This window comes from Nipponia nippon, unplaced genomic scaffold (genome assembly GCF_047370975.1).
Source record: "Nipponia nippon isolate SJK-2023a ecotype South Korea unplaced genomic scaffold, ASM4737097v1 scaffold_5, whole genome shotgun sequence".
NCBI lineage: Eukaryota > Metazoa > Chordata > Aves > Pelecaniformes > Threskiornithidae > Nipponia > Nipponia nippon.
In genome coordinates, this window is record NW_028262369.1 from 40,128,979 (window position 1) to 40,147,714 (window position 18,736).

The 18,736-nt window shown below is 39.7% G+C and overlaps 1 protein-coding gene across 2 annotated transcripts in view; it reads left to right on the forward strand.

The window, feature by feature from the left end:
• Window positions 1–18,736, forward strand: part of SLC44A3 (solute carrier family 44 member 3) — a 117,540-nt gene that overhangs the window by 24,733 nt on the left and 74,071 nt on the right. Inside the window, exons 1-2 of one of the 2 annotated variants that reach the window (XM_087733767.1) lie at window positions 3,962–3,988; window positions 4,682–4,746. The exons of the other annotated variant lie outside the window; for it this stretch is intronic. The gene's annotated coding sequence lies outside the window, so the exon portion shown is untranslated. Of the gene's footprint in view, window positions 1–3,961; window positions 3,989–4,681; window positions 4,747–18,736 lie in introns of those variants that run through there. 2 annotated transcript variants of the gene reach the window in all.

Here is an 18,736-nt window from a genome sequence, read left to right on the forward strand (position 1 = left end):
AAGGCAAAAGAATGAGGTTGTACCTCACTGCTGTAACCAGACAAATAGACCAATAGGAAGTGTTCCGCCTTAGTAAGATAAGAGAAATTTTATTTACTTCATGTAAAGCTGATTGGGATTCATAACCTCAGTGAGACACTTCTGGGTGTGCACTGTTATAATAAATACACACACATACCACTCGAGAGATTAAAAGCTCTTGGTACAAATGAAGAAAATTATCAAGATAGTGTTTATTGCTTAATGACACTCATTTCCGTGTGCTGCATCTGCTTGTAGATACTACCGTGCCCTTCAGTGAAACTTGCAACAGACCATTTTAATGATAAGTATGGGTGGGTGCGCATAGAGAGTTTATCTCCAGTCTTGTTTCATGACTCACACAAGGACATGTTGCAAAGTGTAGTGTGGGGACTCAAGAACACCTTTTTCTCTTCCAGTGAACTAATAGTAATGTATTCTAGACAGATTAGGGCTTGTCAAATCCATTTGCCCCAGCCCTCCTCATCTTGGGGGACAGGGTGAGAAATAAACACTAGTTTCACAGCAGCAAAAAGAGTATGCAACTATAATAGATGGTGTAGTGACAACTGTTGGATAAAATGCAGCTGAGTCACACCCTCAACACAGACCTCCATGTAAATTGTACAGTCTAGCCCAAAATGTCTGGCTGCAGTTTGCTGACTTAGGTTCACTCTAAGTTTTATTCCCTCGTGGCTGGTTTGTCGTGCAGTTGTCTCTCCATCTCTTTCCCTCTCTTTCTTCGGAACTATGTGTTTTGTTGCTTGTTTTGGTAGTGATCTCCATAGTTAGCAGTATGATTTACTCTGTGTTGTTATTTTTTCCTCTTAAGTATTGCGATTGCTATAGCTGGTCATGTGTGTGCCCTTCCTCAGAATGATTTTTTTTTTTTTCCATGGCAGGGAAGATAAGGACATATTATGACTTTAATAAGCCTATCTTCTGTTTGGTTTTCTTATACACCTTCTACTGCATTGGTAGTTCAGACTAACCACAGTAGATATTATTTAGCTAGTTTCATAGTAGTATGTAAATATAAGCAGTCATACCTGCTGATATACCAAATAACCATGGGAATTTTGTGGTCCTCAGCCTTTTATAGTCATGGGAGATTGAATAAGATTTTTTTTTTTGTAACCTAACTTTCAGATTAGTCATGCAGCAAGGAAAAAAACAGTGTCCAAGTATCTCACCTCTCCTTAAGGTACTTGAGAGAGCCTGTTGTTGTTAATGAATCAGATGTCTGCTACATCATTGGAATACAACAAAGGATGGTCAAAAAGGGTAATCAGAACTTGTCCTGAAATAGACTTCTGCAGCAGCAATCCAAAACTTAACCAGGCTAGTTGTAATAAAAAAAGGACTTAATGTAATCCTGCTGTTGTGTAAATTAGGAATTAAATCAGTTGCCTTTGTCTGCAGTACCTAGTGAATTACCTTTTGTGTTCAAGTATCTTCCTGTCAAAAGTTTATTCAATGTAGCCTAAGATCACAGCTGCCAAAGTTTACTGATGGTAATACCTTAAAGACACATATTGGAAGAATTCTAACAAATAAGATTTGTTATTATACCATTTTTTCCTTGATTTTGAATTACATTTTAATCGTATGTATACTTTCCCTAAAAGCTTTGACAAAAAGGCAACAGTAAATATACTTACTATGACTGTAAGCTAGTGATGAATATGCTATTATACTGGGATGTATATCAAAAAAGTTGGAACATAGAGCTGTGGGGATTTTGACACTATCACAGACGCCGAATCCTGTAATCTTTCATAAAATGTTTAATTTCATGAGGAACGTGGTGGGTTTTTTTTGTTCCCCTCCCTCCCCCCCGACTATTCTAAAGTGTGATTACTCTAATAGCTACTCAATTCTTTTGAGAATCAGCCTAAAAGTACTGATAGTCACCTTGTACTCGTTTGTTCTTGTGGTCAAATTTGGTTTTAATCTGAATAGGTTTTTTTCTCATTTTTGTTTTTCCTTTTTGCACTTACGTACAGGGATCATAGCTTGAGAGTCTTTGTGTGTAACTTTAAACATCTCTGTTCCCCTGATCAAACTACTAGCTCATTTTTGCATTTGTGGAACCTTCAGTTCTCCTTTCATTAACATGGGTGACCAGTATGTTTCCAATAACCCAGATGAAGACTTGTACAAAACTACTAATAGTTCTCTGCTGGAAATAACTCTTCTGATACAGCATAGGGTCACATATATCTCATTCTGACTGGCAATGATCTGATAGCCATAGTGTCTGATCACTATTCTGTGATTAGTTAATATCTCAGGGCTTTTTCTTCTTACAGTTTGTTTCCAATAAGGCCCTATTTTATGACAGAAGATTTTGGGGGTTTGGTGGTGCAGGGTTAATTAAACCTCTGGGTTTTTTGTTTTTTCTTTCTGTCTACTCTAAAACCTTACAAAATATTAAAGTAGGACTTAATGGCCAGTACTTGTCTATTTACCATTTTATGTAGACATAGTGAGACTATTGACTCAGTAGATTTGCTAACACTATTGAAAAAAGTGAGAGGGATATATTAGATTACTCTGCCATAATTTTTTTTTTTTTTTTTAAAACTTGTTTGCCATACATCCTGAACTCAGATCAACAGTTCTGGAGTCAAAAGCTGGTGTTTCTGATAAGGTACTTATAATATAAAGAACATAAAACTTAGTGACCACTTACAATCTGATTTTTTAATAGCTGTTGAAATACAGTGGCTAATTTGAATGGAAAAATGAAGAATGAATGTGTGTTGAAAATGAAGTGGAACAGGGGGAATATGAGTAACAATGCTGAATTTACCTCAGTTATGAGGATAAGAGGATATTCACATGGCTTATCTTTATACTTTTAACTTTAAATACTGAGGTTAGGAGTTTCCGTTTCACTTCACCCCCTTTTCAGTCAGTGGAGATAGCACAGGTGTTGCTCTGAATGGCCCTCCAGAGTAGCCCAACTTAAAATTAATGGTTATATGGGGAGATGAAAGAGTATAGCCTCATAATTTAGGCTAAAGTTGAATGCTAATTAATCTGAACACAGACACACACGTTTGTTCAATCCACTTGTTTGTACTGCAATATTGACTTTATTTGTAATGTAAGGCAGGGCAAAGCAGGGAGTGAGGTATGATTTCCATTTTTTGTGTGCAGTTCCACAAACTCAGCTAGACCTGTGAGGCATGTAGAAAAAGAGTGTGATAAGAATTCAGAAGTTTGGTCTGAAGCTTTCACTGTCAAAATTCAAATACATGTGTCCTTTATGAAATAGCTGAATCACACCTACAGCCAAGAAGGAGCTTATTCAGGTAAGAGATAAAAACGTGCTCTCACTACATGGCAAATCTTCATAAATTGCTGAAACTTCGTCAGAGTTACAGGTGTTTTAGAGACATTTCTATCCTTATCTTCTCCTAGAATGTCCATAAGAATTACCTGGTGAGCAGACAGAAAATAACTTGAAAACATTTGAAACTGAAATGGATTGGTTCTTCCATCTTAGAATTTGCAGTTTGCGATCTGCCATCAGTATGAAAATTACATCACTTCAGAAACAAGGAGGAGAGAACAACTGCAAGAGGTTTCAGGAAGCTTGCAGGAAGCAGAGGAAACAAAGCTCTTGCTTTGTTTGTGATGACGTGACGCTGTGAGCTTGGTCCTTTTGCAGAGGAGTTTGTTTTTGTCTTCAGGCAGTGAGGAATATATGCTAGAAGATTTTCTTTACTAATGCTGTCAACTGACTTTAGTTACTACTATGAAAAGCACTGTGGAAGTACTTATTGAAATTATTTTGCAAGCAGCGTAGCTGCAAGCTGCAGTCTGCTACAAGGGCACTTGCTATACATGGAAGACTATACTGTAACTGGTGTGCTTCATTGCCTAATGATGAGGAGAGAAGATGCAGAGAAGACATAAAATTTCACTGACGCCTCAGTCGTGGAATATAGTAAGAAAGGTGAGATAGTGGTAAAAAGTGAAGTGAAGTAGAAATGGGGCTTTGGATTGGGCTACGCTTGTTTAGTGGCGTTTCTAATACTGAACGGGGTTAAGTGTGGCGGGTCACATGCAGCCACTGTCTAATGAGCACAGTGGGCATGGGGTAGAGGAGACAAAACTGGAGGACTTAGCAACTGCACAGAACACTACTCAGCTGCTGAACCTGTGACCCTGCAGCTCCCATTGGACAATGTCATTTAGGGGCCAAATGTGGCAAAGAAAGAGAGCTGTTCAAATATTTAAATAGCGAATGTCAAGATTTTTTTTTTACACTCTCTACTGACATTGGAAGGGGGAAGGTTCGGTCAGAGAGGTTAGTGAGCCTGTAATGCTTGTCAAATTTTCCTCTAATTAAAAAATCTGAAGTTTTAGAAGTTCTTTTCTAAATTGTTTTTAAGAATACATAAGTGAATACATATAGCAACTTTGTGATTTTCCAAATGAAAATAGCAATATTGCTGAAGTGATACACCAATCCTCAGATTCCTTTATTTGGAATTGGAAAATAAATTCTTACACCTAGTGTAAATGGTGTAACTATGTACACAAATACTAAGGTAATAATGATATTGCCTGTGAGCACTGAGAACGCTTCCTCTGTGGTTAGCTTTCCAAGACTAAACTGAAAAGAAAACTTTACTTTCCTGGACAGGTCATTCCAGAAAATGGTGTCACAGGGATGGCCAGGTCAGTGGAGTCACATCTCTGAACAGAACTGTGAGTATGACGCATGGGTTTCTAAATGGGGAAATTTGCACAATTTCCTCAGAAATGTGCAAACATGTTTTCATTTAAATATCATTCTTCTGCTATCAGTATTCTGTCATATAAAAGCAATACATGAAAAAATATTTTGAAACTGGGGAAAGTCTCAGTTTCGGAACATCACCAGATTAAAAAAAAAACAACAACATACAATCTAAAATCATAGATGGTTATTTTCCCATATAATTATCATCTTTATCCTCAGGTGAACTAAATTCATGTTAATTCCATTATCTTCAGCAGTTATACAACTTTACATGAGCTGAAAATTTAATCCAATATGTTAAATTTTAAATGGCTCTAAAACTTTTAAATTGCTCTATAGTTGTGTAGCCCTTTGAAATTCTTGTTATTAAGCCATTCACTTTTCAGCTATTCTTTCTCCTTAGCCCTTTCCAGACTCGGCTGTTTCAAATATTTGCGATTAGTGATGCTAATATATAACATAAGAATATAAGGAAAAATACTAAAAAATGCTTAAATCCAAAAGCACTAAGCATTTTAGTAAAAGAAATAAATCTATTTACCTGCAAATGAACAGGTGGATATTAAATGGAGCAGCTGAAAACCAATTTTGTTAAGAACTCTCAGCCTTCCACTACATAGATCTGTTCCATAAATATTTCAGAGTAAGGCACATATGACGTACAAATGCTGTGCAGTAAGTATTTTGTTTAGTGGCTAGTTTGCATTGAAGCCCAGACTGACACGATACACAAATGCTGTGCAGGAAGTTTTTATGGCACTTTCTTTAGTGGATAGTTTGGGCAGAAACCCAAACTGGGTCTGTAAAAAGCCGATGCCAGCCAAGCCTGGTATTGTTTTTCCCCATTTTTCTGTGGTTTCTGTTGAGGCTGTCATCTCTATGTAAAGCTTGGAAAGGCTCTTTTGGGCTACAAGAATTCCCCTGGCTCAGGCACCCACAGCTTTTACAAACTAGAACAGAATGCTGTAAACACAACAGCACCCAAACCAATTGTAACTGTTCTGTTTTCTGTCCCCGGGTCTTTCGCAGGGCTAAGCAGCTGTTGACAGGTGGCACAGGCCTTTGAGAGCATGCAGGAGAGCCTCATGAGGGATTTTGAGGAAGCATGCTCAGGTGGGACCCCAGAGACCTATGCTGTATCTCCTGTTCTCCCACTACAGTTTTGTCACCCCTCTCTGAATAAGCTGCACTGTACATTGCATAGACCTGCCTGAGCAAATGTTAAACAGCCATTTTGAATATAATCACAAGGTTTAGTGCTGCTGGAAGAGATCCTTGCTTTCCCTCATGTCTCACATGTTGTTAGGGGTGGCAGGAGCCAGAGGAGGAAACATGCAGCAGAGCTGGGCCAGACATGCTGCCCCAACAGGTGGAGCGCTATAGGAGGTGAGATGAGATGGGGTGATAAAAGGGCAGGCTGTCCTCAAAAGGGGCTGGGCTAGGGGAGAGTCTTCTACTGTGGTCTGGAGAGAAGGAGGAAGATGTTGGGAGGCAGTGAGGTAGAGGGGAATCCTAGAGCTCCCATTCAGTCACAAGACCACAACCATCTCCACCACAGTTACATAGTTCATCGTGAGTCTAGGACAATACCTCTACCTCCAGCCTTGTGAAGCTCTGTTAACCTGTATCACTCCCCTGACAACTCCTAGCACACCCCAAACACCCCGTTTACTGCACCAAGACTTTTCAAACTTGACTGGTCCCTCACTGATTCATTCTTGGAATCTTCTTTGCTGCCACTGCAAAGTTGAATGTTGCCTTTCATCATTGAGGCCAAAAGAGTCATTTTGGCCGAGGTTTCTTCTGAAGTTTTGAATTTTCCTAGTACACAAGGTTTTTTTTAGTTTCTGTCACATCAGTGCTATGAGTACACCAAGAAGCTAGGTTAGAGTTAACTTCCACATCTCCAGCTGTTTGTTGGCTTTATGTCTTGCTGGAAAGAACCTGGAAGTTTTGAGCATAAATCATTGTCAGCTGCAAGGGCGTTCTTGTTGCACAGAGTAAATGGATTCATAAGAGATGCTTTTATTTGCAGAATTTAGAACCAGCTCAATGCTAATCCTACAGTGAAGATGCAGCTCCAGAACAACTTCAGCCAATGTAATTTAGTTCTGCCACAGCCTCGTTTCCTCACATGTTTTGGCATAGGCATTTGTCTAGTCCTTCAGGGGAACAGTTTTGACAGCTAAACTGCCAGAAAACTGATCGTATAAAACAACAGTTTTCTACTAGCTCAGGTCCCAGAGTTGACTCACCGTAGCTCAAACCATGGTAGCACCAACTTACATTTAAAGTGCTGTGGTACTGCATTAAAGGCACAATTAGTGCTAGTGATTACAAGAGAAATAATTGTAGTCCTTCTTTCCAGATGAAGAGCAAAAGGAAAAAGAACAAAGCAATATGTATTGTAATACCTTCAGTCTCTTTCCTGGCTAGACACATTAACTGATTTGACTCAGAATCAGAAAAATGATGACATTTTCCAATTGTTTAAATTTCTCTAATTACTCAACTATCCCATTTGTTTTTAGTCACTATTCAGTGTCACTTTTAGAAACAATATGCAATAAATGGAGAGTTTAACTGTTTCTTTTTAGTGTAATAACAGAAAAATTTTAGAATAGAAAAACATGCCTTCATTAGTTCAATAATAAATTAATTCAAGCTGTTTACTTGTTGATGCAAAGACCAAGAAACAACTCCTGCTAGCCTAAAAAAAACCAACTGCCTGCAGAAGAGGTGGTTCTCTTAAGTCTACAGAGGCACTTGTAATGCCAGTTAGCGCTTGGAAATTGAAGCTAGACAACCTTAAGATCAGTAATAAGATGCAAATTTTCAACATTCACTGTGAAGCAGAACATTTCATGTAAATATTATGATAGGTTTTATAATGCTTGAGATTATTCACAAAGACAAAATGTCTTTACGAGACAGACCTTGTTGCTCAGATGCTTCTTTAAGCTGCAGGATTAAAACCTCAAGGGCTGGTCTGGGCTGTTTCCTCTGCAGAACAATGATGAGTAAAATTCTGCCCTACTCATTAGCTTAGCTTTAGCGACACCTCTTAAGTGAATCGCAGATGAAAGAAAAAATTTCTGGCCATGCATCTTTGCGTCCTGTCTATGCAGCTGATGAAACCTGTGTTATTTGGGCAAAGGTGCTATATACAAACAACAAGGCTTCACAATTTACGGGCAAATCAGTCAAAAAGTTGTAGAAGGGCTGATTGTAAAAACAACTTATGCTGTCGAAAGCTTCATGATAAATACTGAAATCCTGGAAATGTAATTTAGTAGTAGTCTATTTTACTCAGCAAGACTAAGAACGAAAGGCTTAGTCCTGAGCTAATAAGTCACAACAAGTTAGTGAATTAGAGTTGTAATGCCCTACAGCATCCCAGCTGTCTACTGTGGAAAACATGGTGTTGGTCTAGGCTTTATTAATACCTCTTTTTCCTCATAGTTTACTGTCACTCTTCTCTAAATGGCAGTAATTTGTTCAGTCTTGGGCAGCCTGTATCCCACTGACCAAAGAGGAAGGACAAGTTATTAGGAATCCTTTCTTTCCCCCAACCCAAAGAGAGACATTAAGGCCCGGTTGTGTTTCTCCAGCTTCCCTCTGCTCACTTTTCCTCTACGCTTCGGAAAATGTCCCAGACAGTCTGTGCTTCTGTGCCTACTCATAGGTGGGTACAGTTTGTTCTTTTTGCATAACTGCTTCTGTTGAACACTCCTTGACCTCTAATGGGTTTAGTTTACCCATACAGATGAGCTCATACCGGTTTATTTTTCAAGGGATTATACAGTCCAGTTGCATTTGAAGTTGTTTGCTATACCAGGTTCCTATACTGATGACTGATGTATGTATTGACATAGCAAATGCCATTCTTCTTGGTGTGGTCAAGTTTCATTCAAGTTAATTCTTTGTGTAACTCCACTTTTGAAAATGTCTACAGTGACATCATAACATGCCCTGTTCACAATGAACTCTTTCAATGGCTTGATTTCTGCTGAAATTACTTATTCTGGCTTTAACTGTTATTTGTACTAGTATATCTCTGCTAAGATGAAGTTTCCTTCATTAGAGAAAGCAGAAACAGATCTAATTAATTTCTTCTTCCTGTAGCCACAGTGCAATGAAAAAGTGGAGGGGAAAAAAACAAACCAAACCCCTCAACCTATCAATATATTATCAGCAAGTTTTTTCCATATCTGTCGAGATTATTAAATAGCAGCACAAAGTAAGAATTAAACACAGGAGTCTGAGAAGTCACAAAGCTACACACCTGTAGCGTAGTATTATGATAGAAGGGCTAACTGGTCAGAAAAATAAAATGGATGTTCTTTAAATTTTCAGAAAATTAATTTTTCTAGACAACTCATTATGTGTTTGTCAAGTCTGTGTTACAAGGTTTCGTTGAAGAAAAATATATTTAACTGCTAAAGGATAGTCCTATGAAAAATATGTAATTCTTTTCATGAAAGAGAAACTTGGTGCATTTCCTGATAACTTTTTTTTTTAGGCATGGCTTTTTGATTTTCTTCTCTCTGTCAGAAGTACCTTTTATTGTGTCGTGGGTTTTTTTTGTTTTCACAAACATCTAAAAGCAGGAGCTGCATACTACAGTCTTGTGTTTTACCAGAAACATGCTTTACTAATTCCAATTACTTACATCTGTGGCAGTATAACCCCAATAATAGGATTAACAGAAGTAGCTGATCATCTAATTTCATCTGTAGCGCTCTTGATTATTGACTCTTTGCTCAAGAACATGTAAATTGAGCAAATATATCACAGAAATCACTGAGCAGGGGATCTCACGAGCCATCCCTATAGGGACCCTTAAAAATTATTTACAGATCAAAGCTATATGTGGGATATGGAAAGTCCGTACTCATTAATTTAATGGAAAATAGGTATTTTTATTCTTTGGGAAAATTGAAGAACTTTAGCTTATGTATTTATTTAGGTATCCTATCAATATTGTTGTGTTGTTTTGCTGAATCTTGTATGGCATGCCATACAGTTGTAGAGACAGCATTCTATTTTATACATGTTAAATTCATGCCAAACTATACAGTTTACTGTGCAGTTAAACCACAAGGGACTTGATTGTTTGAAATTCGTTTTTTGGCAGCTAGCTAATATGCTAACCTAATGTAAGCCCAGCCCATCAACACAGTCTTTGCTGAAAGAAAATTACAAAAGAGGCAAAAATATCTGATTGACATATTAGCTAAATGATTTAAGTGCCTAAGAAATCTAATTTTACCTAAAATGCCTTGCCATGGGTGAATATACTTGCTATATTGCATTCTTAAGAAATGGCAGGCGACATATGGTAGCATACAGGTACCAGACAGAATGATGCTTCTGCAAAGTTTAGAAGAACAGTTAGCTTCAAATTCTCCTAACGCCTCTTGGCATATTCCCATGTCACTTTGTCCACATTAATGACAAGCTGCTGTTCATTATCCGAGACCTTGTGAGAGAGGTTTTGAGCTCTGCTTTGAATAGACCTACAAAAAGATAAAACTCGCCATGATTGTATATCTAGAAATACGCAGGTGAACTGCAGCATTGCTTGGAAGATTCATAAAATCTGGCAGAGCAGGAGGAAGGAGCTGCTACGTAAATGGGATATCTAAGACTGGTTTGTGCAAATACAAGGTGATTAGGAACCTTGTCTCCTCAGAACCCACCTTTTGTATTCCTGTGATCAAATTGGCTGTGCAAGGGCAACAAATCTCAAGTGCTGACACAGTGTTAACAGGAGAATAAAATCTGGGTATTAGAATTTGTTTCAGAGTTGGAGAGTGAACTAATCTGTCTATAGCCATAGGCAGGGTTGGTTTTGGAGAACTGGAACACATCAGCACCTCAGACCTTGAACAGAATTAATAATGGTGTTTTAAAAAATGTATGGTGTTTACATAGGGGTTTCCAGGCATATCTATTACTGATGACAAAAGCTTTTAAACTGCAATACAGTTTGCTTCTCTTTTCTTCAAAAGTGATTAAGATCTAAAAGAAAGTCATGGTAAAGCAGCCAAAGTTACTTCACTGTAAAAATGGAATCAGGTAAACACATACTGATTTCAAAATTTTTATAAAATGCAGTTGCATTCTTCTAATTAAAAAAATGAGTTCACATCTTGTACTATTAAAAAGAACATAAGCTGAAAACTCTCTTAACCTTAGATAGGAATCCACAGAGAAGATTTTTGACACTGCTTTCTTCTAATACATCTCTCTGATCGGGAAGTAAAGATACTTCCCTCTCTTTCTGCTCTGAGTTTGCCTTTCAGTGCCAGAATTCCAGTTTCTCATTTCCTCCTTGTATGATCACATCACAGAATGAATGGTGAGAGGCCAACTGCACAAAAAAGGTCAGGAACTTTATTATTAATACCAAAACCACTTTCTTCATGTTTGTGAGTTTAGTAATACAGTGGAATAGATCTGGAATATAGTTACATAGGCAGCAGCTCAGAATTACTGGGGTACTGTTTTGTTAAGGGAAGGACAAGATGACTGTTCTCCAGGTGACTGACAAATCCACTTTGACTGTTTCAGACTGTAGTGTTATCTTTTCAGTAAACCATGGCACATCCTCATCGTTACAGAAATAACAAGACACAATATTGAGCTGTGCCATCCAGGGATGTGAGGAGGAACTGGAGCCCTTCCCTCCCACATATGCCCTTTCCTTAAAGATCAGTTGTATATCATTAGAATACACAAATAATAAACTAGAAAAACATAATTCTGTAATAATAGAAAACCCCTGCTCTGCTGGGCATAGGAGACTAAAAAGAAGACTTGTAAACAAAGCTATTGCTTACTGTATCATTGCAGAAGCAACATCTAACCTTTTCTGGTGGCTTTCTTTTTTCAAATTATTTCCCAACAGTTCTCTCTGGATTCTTAGCAAAACTTTTGGGTCCATCTACTTTAGCTTTTTTTTTCTTTTTATCAAGAATGTGCTTTTAAAGTGAATCTCCAGTGTTCCTGTTTGTTATGCTTTGGTTCATGCTGCCTAGCAATCTCGGAGCACACAAACTGGACTCCTTTCAGATGGAACTAAACTGCAAGATTTGCCTCTGGGCAGTCTATGTCTTCCAGCTACTGTTGGGCCTTCTGGTCACAGGAGTAGGCTAGAACTTGTCTGCAGTAAAACCACTGAATCGCACTGTAGATATTTGGTCTGCAGGACCAACTGTACAGGTCTACTCCTACCTCACTTGTTATTGCAGTCAAAGCCTTCTTCTATCCATCACCTGCCATACTGGCACTAGAGCTGTTCCCTGCAACAGGTGAATCCCCTTCTCCTCACAGGAGTCTCCCAGTCTATACAGTTTCTCACTTACCATTTCCCTCCTGGTTGCCCCAGGCTGTACCCTAGGAACTTTTCCAGTCTGAGCATGTTCAGTTGCTTTGGGAATGAAGTGCTCTCCTTTCCCAGGCACAGGCAGCCTTTCTTTATCTAGCCACAGGACTTCTTTAACAAAAGGTACAATATGCCTCTCTTTAGAGAATACAGAGAAACTTATAGAAACTGGTCATCCTCAGGGTTTTCAGGCCCCTGAGTTGGGAGATGGAGATAGGATGCAGAATGAAGCCCCAGTTGTCAAAGAGGTGGCAGTCACTGACGTGTTCCTCCGCCTGAATGCCCAAAAGTCTACGGGGCCAGACGGGATCCACCTGAGGATACTGAAGGAGGTGACAGAGGAGCTTGCTAAGCCACTTTCCGTCATTTATCCGCAGTCCTGGTCAACTGGGGGAGGTCCCAGATGACTGGAAGTCCAGGTCAACTGGGGAGGTCCCAGATGACTGGAAGCTAGCAAATATGACACCCATCTACAAGAAGGGTTGGAAGGAGGATCGGGGGAACTACAGGCCTGTCGGCCTGACCTCGGTGCCGGGGAAGGTCATGGAGCAGATCATCTTGAGTGCCATTACGTGGCACGTGAAGGACAACTGGGGGAATCAGGCCCAGCCAGCATGGGTTTATGAAAGGGAGGTCCTGCTTCACTAACCTGGTCTCCTTCTATGACAAGGTGGCCTGCTTAGTGGATGAGGAGAAGGCTGTGGATGTTGTCTACTTGGACTTTAGTAAGGCCTTTGACACTGTCTTCCACAGCATTCTCCTGGAGAAGCTGGCCGCTCACGGCTTGGATAGGTGCACTCTGCGCTGGGTAAAAACTGGCTGGGCGGCTGAGCCCAGAGAGTGGTGGTGAATGGAGTCAGATCCAGTTGTCGACTGGTAATGAGTGGTGTTTCCCCAGGGCTCAGTGCTGGGGCCGGTGCTGTTCAATATCTTCATTGATGATCTGGATGAGGGGCTTGAGTGCACCCTCAGTAAGTTAGCAGATGACACCAAGTTGGGTGGAAGTGTTGATCTGCCTGAAGGTATGGAGGCCCTACAGAGGGACCTGGACAGGCTGGATTGATGGGCCGAGGCCAACTGTATGAGATTCAAAAAGGCTCAGTGCTGGATCCTGCACTTGGGTCACAACCACCCCATGCAACGCTACAGGCTGGGGGAGGAGTGGCTGGAGAGCTGCCTGGCTGAAAAGGACCTGGGGGTGTTGGCTGACAGCTGCCTGAACATGAGCCAGCACTGTGCTCAGGTGGCCAAGAGGGCCAATGGCATCCTGGCTTGTATCGGGAATAGTGTGGCCAGCGAGACTAAGGAAGTGATCATCCCCCTGTACTCGGCACTGGTGAGGCTGCACCTCAAATTCTGTGTTCAGTTTTGGGCCCCTGCCTACAGGAAGGACATTGAGGTGCTGGAGTGTGTCCAAAGAAGGGCAACAAAGCTGATCAAGGGTCTGGAGCACAAGTCTTGTGAGGGGTGGCTGAGGGAGCTGGGGTTGTTTAGTTTCAGGCTGAGGGGAGAACCTTATTGCTCTCCAACTACCTGAAAGGAGGTTGTAGTGAGGTGGGGGTTGGTCTCTTCTCCCAAGTAACAAGTGATAGGACGAGAGGAAATGGGCTCAAGTTGTGCCAGGAGAGATTTAGATTAGATATTAGGAAAAACTTCTTCATGGAGAGAGCGGTTAGGCATTGGAACAGGCTGCCCAGGGAAGTGGTTGAGTCTCCATCCCTGGAGGTATTTAAAAGAAGAGTAGACGTGGTGCTTGAGGACATGGTTTAGTGGTGGACTTGGCAGTGATAGGTTAACGGTTGGACTAGATGATCTTAAGGGTCTTTTCCAACCTTAACAATTCTATGGTTCTATGATTATAATGTACACTGATTTTCTTCAGATGACATCGGGCATTACACTCAAGAACTAGACAACTGGAAAAAATGGAATATCTGTGAACCATGTGGTTTCTGAGAAACTTAAAGAAAGATAATAGTACTATTGCTGTTGGCACACATGGTTTCCTGTCAGGTGAAAGGTGAACTCACAGTTCATGAGTGTGGTCAGTAGACGTTACTGTGTGGGAAAGGGTTTTAGGGCCTATACAGTGGACTTCCAAAATCTGGCATTACTATAAACAAGCTAGGCAACACCCCTGAGCAGAACAGTGGGAAGCAATGACTAACGCTTCTGCCTATAAAGAAAGGGACTGGAAATCAGTCAGCCTGAAAGGTTAGAAGCCACTGGCTTTTCTTATACAAACTTCCATAAAATAACATTATATCAGAGGAACCTACTGGGCAACCTAGGTATTTCACTGCACCTGAGGAAATGAGTGAGCAGTTCAGAAGAAAATCGTGTCTGAAACAACAAAGGAACATGCAGTTGGATCCTCTAACACAAGGAGCCAAACTGTTGCTCTTAAGTTATATGCCTTCAGCTCTGATGCTGGTGTGAAATCACTGATCAAAAGTGGAACCGGTATAGGGGCTTTTAGCTTGTCCAAATCACGAGCAAGGAAATAATTAAGTCAGGAGGTGTTAAGGCTGACCCCACTGGGTCCTTTGGGTTCATTTGCGTCCTCGTCCTCAGTGACTTTCAGTCTCAGATGCTGGAATAACAATCTCATCATCTTGTTTCCGCAAAGCAATGGAATCGTTGATGAAGATAGAGTTTTCATTTCTGATTCAATGTTTAAAATGTCAGGATTAAAATGCTTTAAAGCTAATAGTAGAGGACAGGAAGTAACATGGCATTATAAAAACCATGCTGACAACGGCAAAGTGCTGAATTGTTAAAACAGTCACAGAGATATATATATAATTTTTTTTTTCTATGTTAATGTGCTGTCACATGAAGGGTGATCTCCTGCTTTTCAAATTCCCAGTCAGGGACTGTCTCATTCACTAGTGGGTGTGTCTGTTAACATGTAGAGGTTTAACAGCCTTTTCTCTGTAAATGATAGACATGTGTAACTACATTCAAAAATGATCCTGAAAACCACATGGTCCACAGACATTTCATTTTTCCCATTGTCCAGCTGCCAGTATTCCTGAAGAATGTCAGTAAACATTATAGGAACTATAGCAAGTTCTGCTGGCAGTGGAACTAGGGTAGAAAAATTTATCGGGATTTTTCTTAACTATATAGTATAAAATATAATAAACACTTCCCATTGAATTTATACACAACCAAATACTTTGATGGAAGTTGGCTAGGCATGTTCTTAACCAGTAGGGTTGTGGGTAACTGAAAAATAGGCACAAGGTATTTGGACTGCAGTATTAAATTTGAAAGTATTTGACGTACAAGGTTTTCTAGTACTTAAACTTAGTTCCACTGTAATCATGTCGTTCTAGAAACTGCTTTGTGAACAAAGTATTCCTATTAAGAGAGAAACTGAGCAGGTTAAAAAAGAAAGGGGGAGAAATCAAAGACTGTGTCATGCCTGCACCTATTCAACTCAGTAGTTTTATTTCAGCTCTTCAAGTAACTCCTCGTGTGTGTATTTGTAGAATAGTTAATATAGTGATCTTATTGTCTTATGGCTACTATACAAACTAGAAATAAAATAGTATCTGCCCAGAAGAACTTACTGTCTAAGCAGGCAAGCTAGAGAGAGCTTGGGCAGGGAGGACGAATAAAGCATACAGGAGACGGAACAGCGAGGCAGCTCATGAATGCTTAGGAGCAGGGATGAAATTCTACAAGGAGGTGAACCTACCGAAAAGGGGAGACAGTAAGGGAGCAGACGAAACTCTGAATGGAATGGAGAAGAGAGATTAGAGGGCAGAGGGAATGATCCTAGAACACTGAAAGTAGATGAGCAGGAATTCAACTGAACAGCCCTAATCAGCAAAAGGGCAAGAATATTCAGAGTATAAACTGTGAAAAGTGATTAGGCATTGAAGGGGATTTGCATACTCTAACATGTTTCTGTGCCCCACATAAGCTGTAGCCAAGTCCAAAAACTGAGGCCACTATCTTCTTGCATCTCATTTTCCTATACGTTGCTGTGGGAATAGTATCTCCTTTCTCTGCACCCTCTCATCTATTCAGTTCTTTGCAATTGAGGCATCTTCTTACTACTAGTATGAAGGCACCATCTGGAGGTCTTAGTGTTCACTGGGATACCTAGGCATTGTGGTAAAGCAAATAATAATGTAGAAATTGTATACAGAGGGATAGTGTAGGAACAGATGAACCCGTGTATGTAGATAGTATAGATAAAGACATTTTTAGCTATCCACCAGTTATTTCCAATGAAAGAGTACCATGATCTTTCAGCTTATTTCTCACCTTAGACCTGGATGCAGCAGCACTTCAGAAGAACTGAAAAATATATAGGAGTATAACAAAAGTATTCTAAAGCAATCTAATTGGTACAGAGTACGTTAGCAGGTACAGGCTCTGTAAAAGTAGTTATTCTACCTTCTGCATTGTATCCATAGTTACTAATCTATAAGCTATATATCTGTGCTTCTTTGAATAGGGGTTGTTCCCCCAGTTTGAAGGCCATCTTTACTCACATCATGCAGTTTTACTCCTTGACTAGAATATGACTCACATCATGCAGTTTTACTCCTTGACTAGAATATGAAGGGGGAAGTGGAACGAAGCTTTATCCTCCTTAGGAACCTGTGACTGAGTTCTCACTCTATTTTCTGAAATCTGTATTATTTTAATTAATTGAAGAGGTGAAGACTCAATCTCCCATAATGAAGCAGAATAAGCCATGTCACTGGAGACTACTGCTAGCTCCTATTGTGTAATATATCTGTTTAAAACCCCACATCATTCATCCCTGCAAGGCTTTTCCTTGTTGTACATCTGCAGGTTTTGGATTACTTAACTTTTTATTTCTTACAAATCATGCAAATATCTCAGAATAACATGCTGCAGGCCAAACCAGGGCAATACCTTATAAGGCATTTCATACTAGTTCTGACATGTGTCACAGAAAACATCTGTGAGTACACAGAGTGCTATCCACTGATCATCAGAGTCTGTGAGTCAATTCTGCGATGCCTAGGGAGAGGAGTTACTTCTTGAAATGCGTATGAAATTAAAATGGATTTGAGAGAAACTGTCTTCTGAAAACTGAATGATTTCTCTGTCACTGTGACGATCATTTAACTAGTATCTCATATTATTTCATTTGTAGCAAAAAAAATCAAAACACAGAAAATTCAAACTGACCTTTAAACATTAGCAAAATGTATTCAGATATTTTGCTATGTTACCTGCTCAGGAAAATTTTTTCTTATTTAAAAAAAAAAAGGGAACAAGAGATGTCTGAATTTGCCTAAAACTGAGGGTTTCACTTAAACAAATTGAAACCCCAGTAACTTTTAGTTCTATAATGAAAGCTTTTGGCTTAGGCAACCAAAACTGCAACGTGACTGACTTGGATTTTCTGCTTTTAGTTTATCCAATAGTTTGCCTGTAATTTTATAGTTTACAGGTGAACTCCCCCCACCCCCTGCCCAGGAATCATAGGTTAATTTTTAAAAAACGTACAAACAACCTACACCCTTCAGGTGCTTGTAACTGAAAGCTTGATTCAGCCATTAGTGTGGGGGCAGCTACACAATTCAGACCTCAATGAGTACTTCCTCAAAATATGTGGAGAATTTGGGACTGGAATTTAGGTTTGGGTCCCTTTCAGAAACTCTTTTAGGTTTGGGTCACCATTCTTCAGAAAAGAGAGGAAGGAGTCATGCACTTCAGGGTGAAAAGAGTCTTTTGGGATTGAAATTCTTTGAAGTTAACATTAGCCTTTTTCCAATTATTTCTTCAATGAGTTTTAGACCAGGCCAGTTCATAGTCTTTTGATTTCTTTATGGCTTTCTGGTAAAAGCACAATATAAAAGGCATGATATCATCGGTGACATGCTGAGAATAATGAAGTAAGCACAGGGTTAAAAGAGACTCCTTTCTGCTGTTTTAAGAACCATTCCCAGCAGAAACCTTGGGAAGCTGACATCACTACCAGAGTGCTCTCTCCAGAATTTGAGTAATCATTGCTAACAGATTTTTGCAATAAAGAATACATGTGGCAAGTCCCAGAAGAAGACAGACTACACAAAGGGCTGAGATTTTGACTAGTAATTGTTACCAGCTCCTTCCTACCATCTCCTCCCACACCAACCACTAAAAGCTAAACTTCTTTGTGGGAGCTCAGGGCAGCAATTCCAAGTATTTTTTTTTTTTTTAAGGAAACTACCTTATATACTTACTTTTTTGTAAATTTTAACAAATACAATTTCAACCGGCTGTGTGTTCAAGCTGTTGCTATTCCCTTGAGAGAGATTTTCCTGTGAAAGGTGCTGAAGAATGCTGTTGGGGGGCGGGGGGGGAAGCAATTAGACTATTTATAGCTCTAGTGACTAAGCATATAGACTGCAATACTCGGACGTGAGAGGAACCTCATGATGTGAGACCATCTGGTACTCTAGGAAGGAGACCAAAGGCAGTTTTCAGTGCACATCTGTAGGCCATCAGATCATGCATATCCTTTCCAAAAAGAAGAGCTGTTTTTAGAATTATCAAATACTGCTTTTTTTTGAGAAACGAAAGTTGTG